The sequence below is a fragment of the Dipodomys spectabilis genome, unplaced genomic scaffold, assembly GCF_019054845.1.
Source record: "Dipodomys spectabilis isolate Male_0828 unplaced genomic scaffold, ASM1905484v1 ptg000178l, whole genome shotgun sequence".
In the NCBI taxonomy this organism is placed as follows: Eukaryota; Metazoa; Chordata; class Mammalia; order Rodentia; family Heteromyidae; genus Dipodomys; species Dipodomys spectabilis.
Window position 1 is genome coordinate 4,150,921 of NW_024870855.1, and position 11,393 is coordinate 4,162,313.

The 11,393-nt window shown below is 43.7% G+C and overlaps 1 pseudogene; it reads left to right on the forward strand.

Moving 5' to 3' along the window:
* Positions 1-246: 246 nt before the first annotated feature.
* Positions 247-1,390, forward strand: LOC122120887 (annotated as a pseudogene).
* Positions 1,391-11,393: the final 10,003 nt, after the last annotated feature.

The window sequence follows — 11,393 nt, forward strand, 5'->3', positions numbered from 1 at the left end:
CAAATGAATCCACCGTCAACCGTTGCAAACTTTGTGATGTTCATACCATGACTGTCAACAGATCCGACCAGTAAAGGAATTTTACAGTTTATGGAGTTGAAGATCAAAACATCATTAAAAAGATATGAAAATCAGGTTTGAATTTTGCTAAAGAAAGAACCTTTGGCTCACCCCTGAAATCCTAACTACTGGAGTCATCCTGGGAAGAAATGTCTGCTGGTAGATGCTGCTGCTGCTGCTGCAGGATTGCGACCCAGAGCATCTGAGTAATAGCTCTTCAAGTCTACAATTTAAAATGGCCTCTAACAAAACTACATTGCAAAAAATGGGAAAGAAACAGAATGGAAAGAGTAAGAAAGTTGAAGAAGCAGAGCCTGTAGAATTTGTTGTGGAAAAAGTACTGGACCGACGTGTAGTGAATGGGAAGGTAGACCATTTCCTGAAATGGAAGGGATTTACAGATGCTGATAATACTTGGGAACCTGAAGAAAATTTAGATTGTCCAGAATTAACTGAAGCATTTCTTAATTCTCAAAAAGCTGGTAAAGAAAAGGATGGTACAAAAAGAAAATATCGGACAGTGAATCTGATAATAGCAAATCAAAGAAGAAAAGAGATACCACTGACAAACCAAGAGGCTTTGCCAGGGGTCTAGATCCAGAACGAATAATTGGTGCCACCGACAGCAGTGGAGAATTGATGTTTCTCATGAAATGGAAAGATTCAGATGAAGCTGACTTGATGCTGGCAAAAGAGGCGAATATGCAATGTCCTCAGATTGTAATTGTTTTTTTTAAAATAAGTTTTTTATTGTGAAAATACTGTACAGAGGGGTTACAGTTACATGAGCAAGGTAATGATTACATTTCTTTTCAAGCATTGTTGCCTCCTCTTTTGTTTTTCCCCTACCATCCCTTCCCTCCCACCTCCACTACACTTCCCCCCTCCCCCCACCCCCCCACCCTCCTCATCTCTGCCTAAATTGTAAAGTTCATTTTTCAACATAGCATCTGTACATCTCATTGTTGCAATGTATCCCTATTTAAACAATTCGTTTTTTCCCTGCCCCTCCACAAATTATACCAACATCAAATACAGTGAAAACAGGTGTTATACCATGGGGGAGGGACATACAAAGCAACAAAAAAAATCACATGGTACCTTATAAATACATTAGAAACAATAGCAAGAAGAAAAAAACCACTTGTATTCCTATCTTGGGGTTCATTTTGCTTAACATTATCTTATCTGACCTTTTCTGCTTGTCCCAGACATATAGTAGTTATTGCAAATAAGGGAAACCATGGGACCTATGTTTCTTTGGGTCTGGCTTGTAATTGCTTTTTATGAAGAGAGACTAACTTCTTGTCCAGAAGATGAAGCTCAGTAATTGTTTGCATTGTTTTATATATATATAAAAAATCTGAGTCGGTTTTTTAATTAATGCTGTGAAACAATAACTACATTCTAAAGAAAATCAAGTTTGATAATGGTTTTGAAAGTAGTATTGGGGAGGTTGTTGAGTTTTTGGTTTTTTTTTTTTCCTCAATAGCACTGGTTACTTTGAACAACTATAATAAAGGCTTTCTGTAGTTGCTTCTTTTATCAGAAAAAAAAAAAAGAAATGTCTGCCAGACTTTATCTCCAACTAATCAGCAAAAACCAGACTAGAGGTATGGTTTATGTGGTGTAGAGCCAACTGTGAGCAAGGAAGCCAAGCAAAACCATGGGACTCCAGACTCTGAGTTCATGCTCTGGAACAGGCAGTGAGGAAAGGAGAGAGTGGGGTAGGTTGGAAGGAAGGAAGGAAGGAAGGAAAGAGGAAGAGAGGGATGGAGGGAGGGAAGAAGGGAGGGAGGGAAAGAGAAAATGGTTAACTCTAATTCTGAGAACAGATATGAAATCATAGCAGATGCTGAGCAAAGCAAAACAACGAATCAAGACCTACATCCATCTTGTAAAAATGTAAAGTGATTATGCTAGAAGTTGGTGTGGAAGGAAGGCAGGGAGGCATCTTTGGAGATGTTAGCACTCGTGCTTGTTACAAGAAAACCTGGGAAGTGCTCTTGTAACATGGGAATCCATGCAAAATCATGCTCAAACAGATGTGGAGTACTGTCATTTGCCGAATACAGACTACAGGCCAAATGTTGCCTGAGGCACGTGGACTGAAAGATAAATAAGACCTCGGTAGCAGGCTGCATTCAAGGAATCAAGATTACACACACACACACACACACACACACACACACACACACACACACACACACCCTGTTCACACATTGAGACTCAGGACTCTACATTCTTTCCAAACCTTGTCCCTCCCCCCCGCCCCCCATGCCTTACAAATGGGCCAATCTTCCAGAAATGTTTTTGCATAGGGTCTAAATCTCCCTGGATGTGACAGTGTGCCAGTTCTACACCTAGGCCTCCAGAAACCACAAGCACTTCTCCTGTGAAAAAGAAAAAGAAAAAGAAAAAGAAAAAGTAGAGCTCCCACTACTAGACAGGAGGGTGTCAAGGGAAGGATCCACCTGGGATGCATCATGCAGGGGCAGCTAAGGTGTCTCTAGGAGAGAGCTATGTGACCCAGCCCACGGGTTATGTCAGTCTGCAGACAGATCCAATCAGAGACTCCACACATCTTTCAGCACCTCTGATTGGCTGCGGGTTCCAACACACACACACACACACACACACACTTCTAGGGTCCAATCTGTTTGCTTTTCACAGTCTTCCAGGGACAATGGGCATGATGCTCAGTGGTCTGAGCTGTATGTATGACTGCTCAGGGCCATGGTGCTGTGGAGTCCAGGGGCCTGTACACAAAACTGCTCAAGGCCATGGTGAGAGATGCAAAACCTCTATGGGGAGGGGCTGTGTCCTGAATGCCCAACCAGGCTCTTGTTCTGCTCTCTTGTTCACTTAATGTGACAGTGGGTACAGAATCCCTCAGGAAGAAAATAACTCCAAATTTTCACCTTTTCTCCCTGCACTATGTTAAATGTGGCTTCCTTGAAATTCCAGCTTATTCTGTCTGGTAAATGCATCAGTGGTAAAAGCCATGCTAGATGGTGGCAGCTGAAGTCTCTTTGCCCTTAAATAGCTGTCAGCTTCCAAGTATAAACAGTAAATACCATGAAGCCTGTCTTAAACCACAGCCCAAGGGAGCGGCAGAAATTGGATGCTTCCTAGAAATGATCTTTAAGTAAAGGTTGAGGACAATAGCCTTGGGGATGTTTTCAAATGGTGATTGGAGACAGTTGTCTGAAGGGAAGGGTTACCGGGCCTGACTTCATGGAGTTGGCCCCAGGTGACAGAAGTGAGCCTTGCAGTTCACCTGAGTGAGCTTCCCCCTCTCCCCGCCAGCCACCCCCCAAAGGCCAGAAATATCCCAACTATTTGGAAAAGTCTAGGTACATCTTCCACATCCGGATGCATTCGTGAGATGTAGGCTCAACAAAACGCCCAGGGGCTTCCTTCAAGCTCTGCATTCGTCTCTGTGAGTAGCCTGGAGAATGTCTCTTCCAGACAGGCCCGGGCAGAAGGAGAGGGAAGAGGGATGCCTGACTTGGGCCTTTGGAAAGGATCGGTTTAAGCCCTTGAGAGGGGATTAAGGGGCCTCAGGGGCTGAGGCAGGAGGGAGAGCCCCTCCCACCTGCTGTGGTCAGAACCAGAAGAGAGAAGAGAAATAGAGGTAGGGATTTTTTGTTGTTTTGGCTGGGGGGGCGGGGGTTGGGAGGAGTGGAAGGAGAGCAGGAAAGAACCCAGGGCTCATTCTCAGAGCACTTAGGGGCCAGACTTGCTAAAGGGTGACATTCCTATAAATGATGAAAACTCAGCCCCTTCCTGGCAGGACACTGCACCAGCAGCCTCAGGAACCAAAGGTAGCATGTGGTGGCCCAATAGACCTCTATCATATCATTCTGTCCTCATCTCTATCTGGCTATTGCCTTCCCTTTAAAAAAAAATAAAATAAAAGTAAATGTATCATGCTGATAATTCGTGATGTGAGATTTTCTTTTTCCTATTCTCATAGATGGGAAGAGGTGGTGCAGAAAAATACCATACTGGGCCATCACGTTTATTCTGTGTAGGTCTTACTGCCCTGTTGAAGGCAAGCCAACTTAAACTGCTCACTGAGGAAAGGGAAGAGGGTATCCCAGGAAGGGGAAGAGGCCACGTTCACTCCAGGTGGATCTGACACTAGGCACAGTTTGTACCTCCATATTCTCATTGGGGAAATGAAGTGATTAACAGTGCCTGTTTCATAACATCTAAACCCATACCTGGCACCAGGGAGGGCATCACCCCTATAATCCCAGCTACAGGGAGGCTAAGAACAGGAGACTTACAGCTCAAGGTCAATTGGAACAGAAAAGCTTTGCAGGACATCTCTTAAACTACTATCTATACATGGTGGCTTGTACGTGTGCCCCCACTAACCAGGAAGCTGCGACTGGGAAGATCAAAGGTTAAAGCTAACCTAGTCAGAAAAAATTGCGAGACTCATTCTTAACCAATAGGTGGGTGTGAGTGGCTTGCACTGTCCCTTCTGTGCTTCTATCACAAGCTCTTCTTGTGGGGCTATAATTACTTAGTTGCTTGTCGCTTTTACACACACACACACACACACACACACAGACACACACACACACACACACACACACACACTAAGGTAGCCCCTTGTTAGCCGAGAATGTTTGCTTTACTTTTATATCACCAGTGTATGAACAGAAGTGTGTTGATACACTCTCAACACATATCTAACCATTGAGTTTATCTAAATCAACTATCTAAGCATTACAAGAATACAGAACCAGGCACCAGCACCTTAGACTTATAATCCCAGCTACTTGGGAGGTTGGGTATGAGATCACCTATTGGTCAAATTACTCATGATATTAAAAAAAAAAAGCTGGTCCTGAGGCCGAGAACTCAGGCTTAGTCACTGTCCCTGAGCTTTTGTGCTTAAGGCTAGTGCTCTACCACTCGAGCCACAGCTCCACTTCGGCTTTCCTAGTAGTTTATTGGAGATCAGAGTCTCACTGGCTTTGAACCACAATCCTCAGATCTCAGTATCCTGAGTAGCTAGGATTACAGGTGTGAACCACCAGCACCCATCTGGTTTACTGATGAATTACGAGCTCTACAAAGATAGCATATCTACCTCTTTAGTCAAAATAAGGTGTGAATACTCTTTGAGACTATCGAGTATTCTTCCTAACTGGACAAATGCACAAAAGATACTGGAAACCAGTTTAATAAGACATAAGCAGACAGCTGTACATTTAAATAAGAATAGATTCATGCATGTGTGTGGGAAAAAAATGCAGAGTTGAGAGTGATGCTTTGTCTTGTGGACCAGGCCCATGTCTGTCACCCTGAGGTCGAAAGGCCCTTGGCTCTTTCGGGACTGTGTGGAAGCTGGCTGCTTCGTTGCCTGACAACAGTTACACTAGGATTTTAAAAAAAAATACAAACTAAAGGAAACCTGATGGATCGTGTTTTTGTGCCTTAGATTTTAATCCTAGAAAGGACTAAGAGATAGGAGCTGGAGGCATGGCTCATGTGGTAGAGTGCCAGTCATGAGCAAACAAGAATTAAGAGATGATACCCACTTCTCCAGAGCCAGGCTTGAGCTCACTTTTTCTCTTCAGGCAAGTGATTGTCAAGAGCATAGCCTTTTTATTGTTCTAAATGCAAAGAACCATATGCCCCTCCCGTGACCTCTGGCTGTGGCCCCAGTGAGGCTTGGAATGGGACATCCTTGTGAATCCTCCCTTTGTCAAAACTCCTCAGCCCCCTCCCACTTCTTGGCCCCAAAGCCTCTTGCATGCCTGCCCACTCTCAAGTAACTCCTTAACCCAGCTCCATCCATGGACAGGAAGCTTGTCCAAACTAAGACACAAGATCTTGTCTTGCATTCCTTCCTAGAACACAAGTTACACAAACCATTTTTAAGAAGACAGAACTTGTACTCCATCCAAGCATATATAGCCTAAGCAGATAGACACCAGACACCTGCTACCCAAGTACTGGCCAGGGTTTTCCTATGGGTCTTTTCACTTTTTCCATTCAAAGTTGTGCTTGATGAAAATGTTTGCATCATTTCTTCATGGCACTAACAGCTAAGTTGGTGGGAAAATAATTAAGGAGACCAAAAATTCTCTACACACCTCTATGGGGGTGTTGTATAAACTCGTGTCAGTCTGTGTACACAGCATGAAAATGCCAGATGCTGCTTTAGAATAAACCTTTTGGAGAGGCATTCGGGCTTCAGAAATGGCTTGCACAGGACGCATATTGAAGGAACCTAGCTGAGAAACCTCAGTAGATTTCAGAGGGTGGAGTAATGGGGACTGGGCGGGGCAGGGAGTAGTCACCCTTATGACCCAGCACACTCTCTTGTGCTAAGTCCCAACCTGTCCTTTGTAGAGACTTCATGTAGGACTTTCTTACAGAGAATGTCCAAGTATGAAATCAAGAAACATCTCATGGCTCTTAAAGGACTAACTTAAAATTGATGGTTTGACTTTGGGAGATAAATTGGATATCAAAAGGGAAGTTAGTGTCTGCCACCATCATAGTGAGTGGAGTTGGTAGAGGCAAACCATAGCTGAAAAGTCCATCTGGGTGAGCCTCCACTCCAATGATATGCAAGCACTCACACCTCAGTCAGGCAAACCAGGAACTAGAAAGCACAATGAGGCTTATTAAGAGTTGCATTTAGGCTTGGCACTGGTGGCTCATGCCTGTAATCCTTGCTGCTTAGGAGGGTGAGATCTGAGGATCGAGGATTGAAGTCATCTCAGGCAGGAAAGTCCCTGACACTCTTATCTCCAATTAACCCCCTAAAAACCAGAAGTGGACCTGTGGCTCAAAGTGTAGAGCACTAGCCTTGAGCACAAAAGCTCAAGGGCAATGCCCAGGCCCTGAGTTCCAGTTGCAGTTGGGTAAGGTAGAATAGGTCATGCCTGTAATCCTAGCTGCTCAGGAGATAGAGATAGGGAGAATAGTGGTAATAAGGAAGGTAGTGGTTGGAGACCATCCTGGACAAAAACAATTCATGAAACCCCTTTTCAACCAATATCTGGTGTCTGCCATTTGTGATATTCTGGAAGCTGGATCTCGAGGGAGGGGGGAAATCACAATCCAAATGCAATAGTTCACAAAACCTCATCTAAAGGGACAAAGCTTGCCTATCATTCTAGCATAAATAGGAGGATTGTGGTCCATCTGTTGATGAGCACTGAGGTTGACTTCATTCCTTAATGTTATGGTTTAAATATAAAGCATTCCCTACAGCCTCAAGGTCAGCACTGAAGGTACTGAAGGTCAGTCCTCAGCTGGTGGTGTGATTTCAAGATGTGTTGGAAGCAAAGCAGAGGAAGTCGGTCACTGGGAATGTGCCTTGGAGGATGTGTTTTTCCTCTTCCTCCTCCTTTCCATTTCCTGGCTGCCCAGAGGTGAGCACCTCCTGACCTTCACAGCATCTCTGCCAACTTCACGGCATCTCTATTGCAAGGCTCTGTGTCCCCTCTGGAAGCAATGGACCTGGTCTATCGCGGACTGAGATCAATGAACCCATAGGACAAATAGGCCTTTGCTCCACCCACAGTTTCCATTCTTTTCCACAGTAATGAAAATCTAACCCACCTAGGTAATGCTGCGTCCCCAAACCCAAGAGTCTCTTCAATCTGTAGATGGCAGTTCTTGTAGGTTGCTCAGTACTCAACACAGCTATCTAGAGCTCACCAGACTCCAACTTAGGAGGAGCCAAGACTACTTACAGAATGTTACATAAAGCAGAAAAGCTGGTTATTACTGGGTGATGTTTCTAAGCCACCAAGTTTGGGTAAGAGTAGACACAGGCTTAGTTACCAGAAAACTTGATATTTAAGTTTCAGGATGTCTACCCAGCTGTCCAGGGCTGATCTTTGTTGATCGAAAGCCACAAAGTGGATAAGCTGCTGATCTCACAGTTCCCCAAGCCTGAGAAGGTTTTAAATGGCCGGATAAATGCGAACACACACTTTCCCCAGCTGCTGTATGTCCAACACTCCATCTGAAAAGAATCATCCAAAACACCGGCGGAATATCCATTACACAATTATTTATATCAGCTCAATGTCGTAAACAAATGTGCAAAAGTGTAGAATTATTAGGCACTTTGCAAGTGATGAAATTCCATGTGATAGACAATCATGCTGCTATTAAATCTGATGTTTATAAAGAGTTTTTAAAGCTTGGCAAGATGTTTAGGTGGTAATGCTAAGAGAATTGGAACATTCCGCAATGTGCACAGGCAACGTGATCTCAGCCAGTCTTACATGGAAGAGTAAATGAAGCTAAAACACATCTGTCGGTTTTAACAGGGGGCTTTTCCTCCAATATTATATTCGATTTTCTTTTTCTTTTAACTCCTCTCCTTAATGAAATGTGAACTCGGGGTCTGACATTTACTCACTTGGCTCTCAACCACCCAAATCATACGTCCAGCCCAGCTTTTTGATGATTATTTTTGAAGATGGCATATCACAGGCCTTTTGTTGTTGTCTGAACTGTGATCCTCTGGATCTCAGCTTCCTGAGTAGCGAGGATCACAGGTGTGAGCCACTAGTGCCTAGCCTGTCTCTTATTTTTAATAAGATGATAAAATATAGAAACTGTGTTTATTTAAAGGTGCTTGTCCCTTGTCATTGCCTGAGCACTGTGGGCTCTGAGGCAGGAGTCATCATGCCATGGATATGGAGGGGCTCTGAGCCCTTGCTGTACTGCGTGCTGGCCAGCTAGACCCAGAGTTTGGGTAGGATGATCCACTTCTGGTGCTCATGATATATCTTCCACAGAATAGGAAGGACTCCAGGTCAATGATTAACTACCAGTATGAAACCGTAAAATCTTTTACCACCTGTGAACACTTGTAAAGGCAGAAGAGGCGTGTACATCATCAAGTATTTAGGCGTGAACATCCGACACAGGACTCTAAAAAAGAAAAAGAAAATCAGGGAAATAGGCCACTCACCAAAGAAACCATAATAGATCCAGTAACGGATCCAAGAGAAATGGAGTTCTGTGAAATGACCCACAACGAATTCATAGCCTTCCATAGTTCAAGGAGCTGTAAGAAAACAAGCAGAGGGCTGGGAAGGTGGATCAGTGGTAGAGCGCTTGCCTTGCATGCCTGAGGCCCTGGGTTCGATTCCTCAGCACCACATAAGCAAAAAGAAAAAAGCCGGAAGTGGTGCTGTGGCTCAAGTGGTAGAGCGCTAGCCTTAAGCTGAAGAGCTGAGGGATAGCACCCAGGCCCAGAGTTCAGGCCCCACGACCAGACCCCCCCAAAAAAAAAGAAAGAAAGAAAAGAAAACAAGCAGACAAAAATTAAATTTGTAAACAAATTCATGAATAGAAAGAAAAGTTTGGCAAAAAAAATTAAAAACTAAAACCAACTAGAAGAACTAAAGGAAAAGGAGACAACTAAAGAAGAGGGCGGTGAAAAGTCCCTCACCCGCCACCCCGACCAGATAAAGGAGCAGAATCGGGGGACAGAACTAGTGAAATTAGCCAGTCAGAACCAAAGAGAATGAAGCAAGCCAAAAGGGTCTATTGGACATCATCAAGTAAAACAAACTTTGCATAATTGAGCACCTAAAGGAGAGAAAGAAAATGAGCAAGAAAGCATAGTTGAGGAAATCGTTGCTGAGATTTTCCTAAGTCTGTAAAAATATTACACCTTCCAAAGGCAAGAAGCTAGGCAGTTACCAGATTCAACCCAAAGGGGCATACAACAAGGCACGTTACTATCAAAGGCTAAGAGAGATGGGCTGGAGGCCCATCTGGTGAGATGGCTCCTCACTACTGCCAAGGTATGGCACCAGCCCAGATACCCCTCCATGGACGAATGGATCAGGAAAATGTATGGTATCTACACAATGGAATTTACAAATGGTATTATACCATTTGTAAAGAAATGGAAAGACTGGGGCGGGGCGGGGGGGAGGGGATACTATATTAAGTGAAGTAAGTCAGGCTCATGGAGATAAAGGATGCATGTTTTCCCTTCTATGTGGAAGCTAGATTTAGGTTATAAACTTACTAGTAAATACACTGGTTGGTGTGCAAGTGCATGCAAATGAGTTGCCTGAAACTAAAAAGAGTAGAGGAAGCAATCGAGGAAGTGAAGAGATAACAAATGTTTGCAAGGCTGACATCTGAGAAGAGGCTCATACACAAAGGACTTGTGCAAGAAGCTACAGGAAAGTAAGCATCCAATTAGGAAATGAGCAAAAGACTTAAAAAAAACAACAGACATAAGAGAAGATGCATCTGTGTGTGTGTGTGTGATTCAGAGAGATGCCAATTATGAGCATCACAATGAGAGGTCACCCTGTTCTAGTTGGAATGGCTACTATATATAAAAAATGGATATATAAATAGTTACTAAAAAACTGATAAAGGCAGAGAGAAAAGGAAACATGAATATATTGTTGGAAGCAATGTAAATTAGTACAGCCATTATAAAAACAGCACAGAGGTTCCTGAATTTATTAAAACTAAGAGCCCTATGGATTCCAGCAATCCCACTCTCAGTTATATGTTCAAAGGAAATGCTGAAGAGATATCTGCAGTCATTTGTTTATGGCAGCATTATTCACAGAAGCTAAGATCAGGAATCAACCTACTGTTCCATCAGTGGACAAGTGTGTAAAGAAAATGTGGTCTAGCCAGGTGCTGGTGGCTCATGCCTGTAATCCTAATCAGGAGGCAGACATCTAAAGATCATGGTTCAAAGCCAGCCCCTGCGGGAAAGTCTGTGAGACTCTTCTCTCCAATTAACCACCGGAAAACCGGAAGTAGGGCTGCGGCTCAAAGTGGTGGAGTGTTAGCCTTGAGGCACCCAGCCCCTGAGTTCAAGCCCCAGGACTATCCAAAAAGAAAGAAAGAAAGGAAGGAAGGAAGGAAGGAAGGAAGAAAGAAAGAAAGAAAGAAAGAAAGAAAGAAAGAAAGAAAGAAAGAAAGAAAGAAAGAAAGAAAGAAAGAAAGAAAGAAAGAAAGAAAGAAAGAAAGAAAGAAAGAGGGAGGGAGGGAAGGAGGGAGGGAGGGAGAGGGCAAGAAAGAAATTAAAGGAAGAAAGAAAATGTCATCTGCAGATATAGTGGAATATTATTCAGTCACGAAGAAGAAAACCTTGACCTTTGAGACACGGGGGATGAAATTAAAGAGCATTATGTTAAGTCAGGTACAGAAGGACACATCCTGACTGGTCCCATTCATATGACCTTTCTCCGGCCCCAGTATCCCTTCCTGTTCTCCATCAGCCGAGGCTTTGGAGTGGGGCTCCTGGGACCTAAATGGAGTTCCCCCTGTGAACCAATAGCAATTGGAGTCTT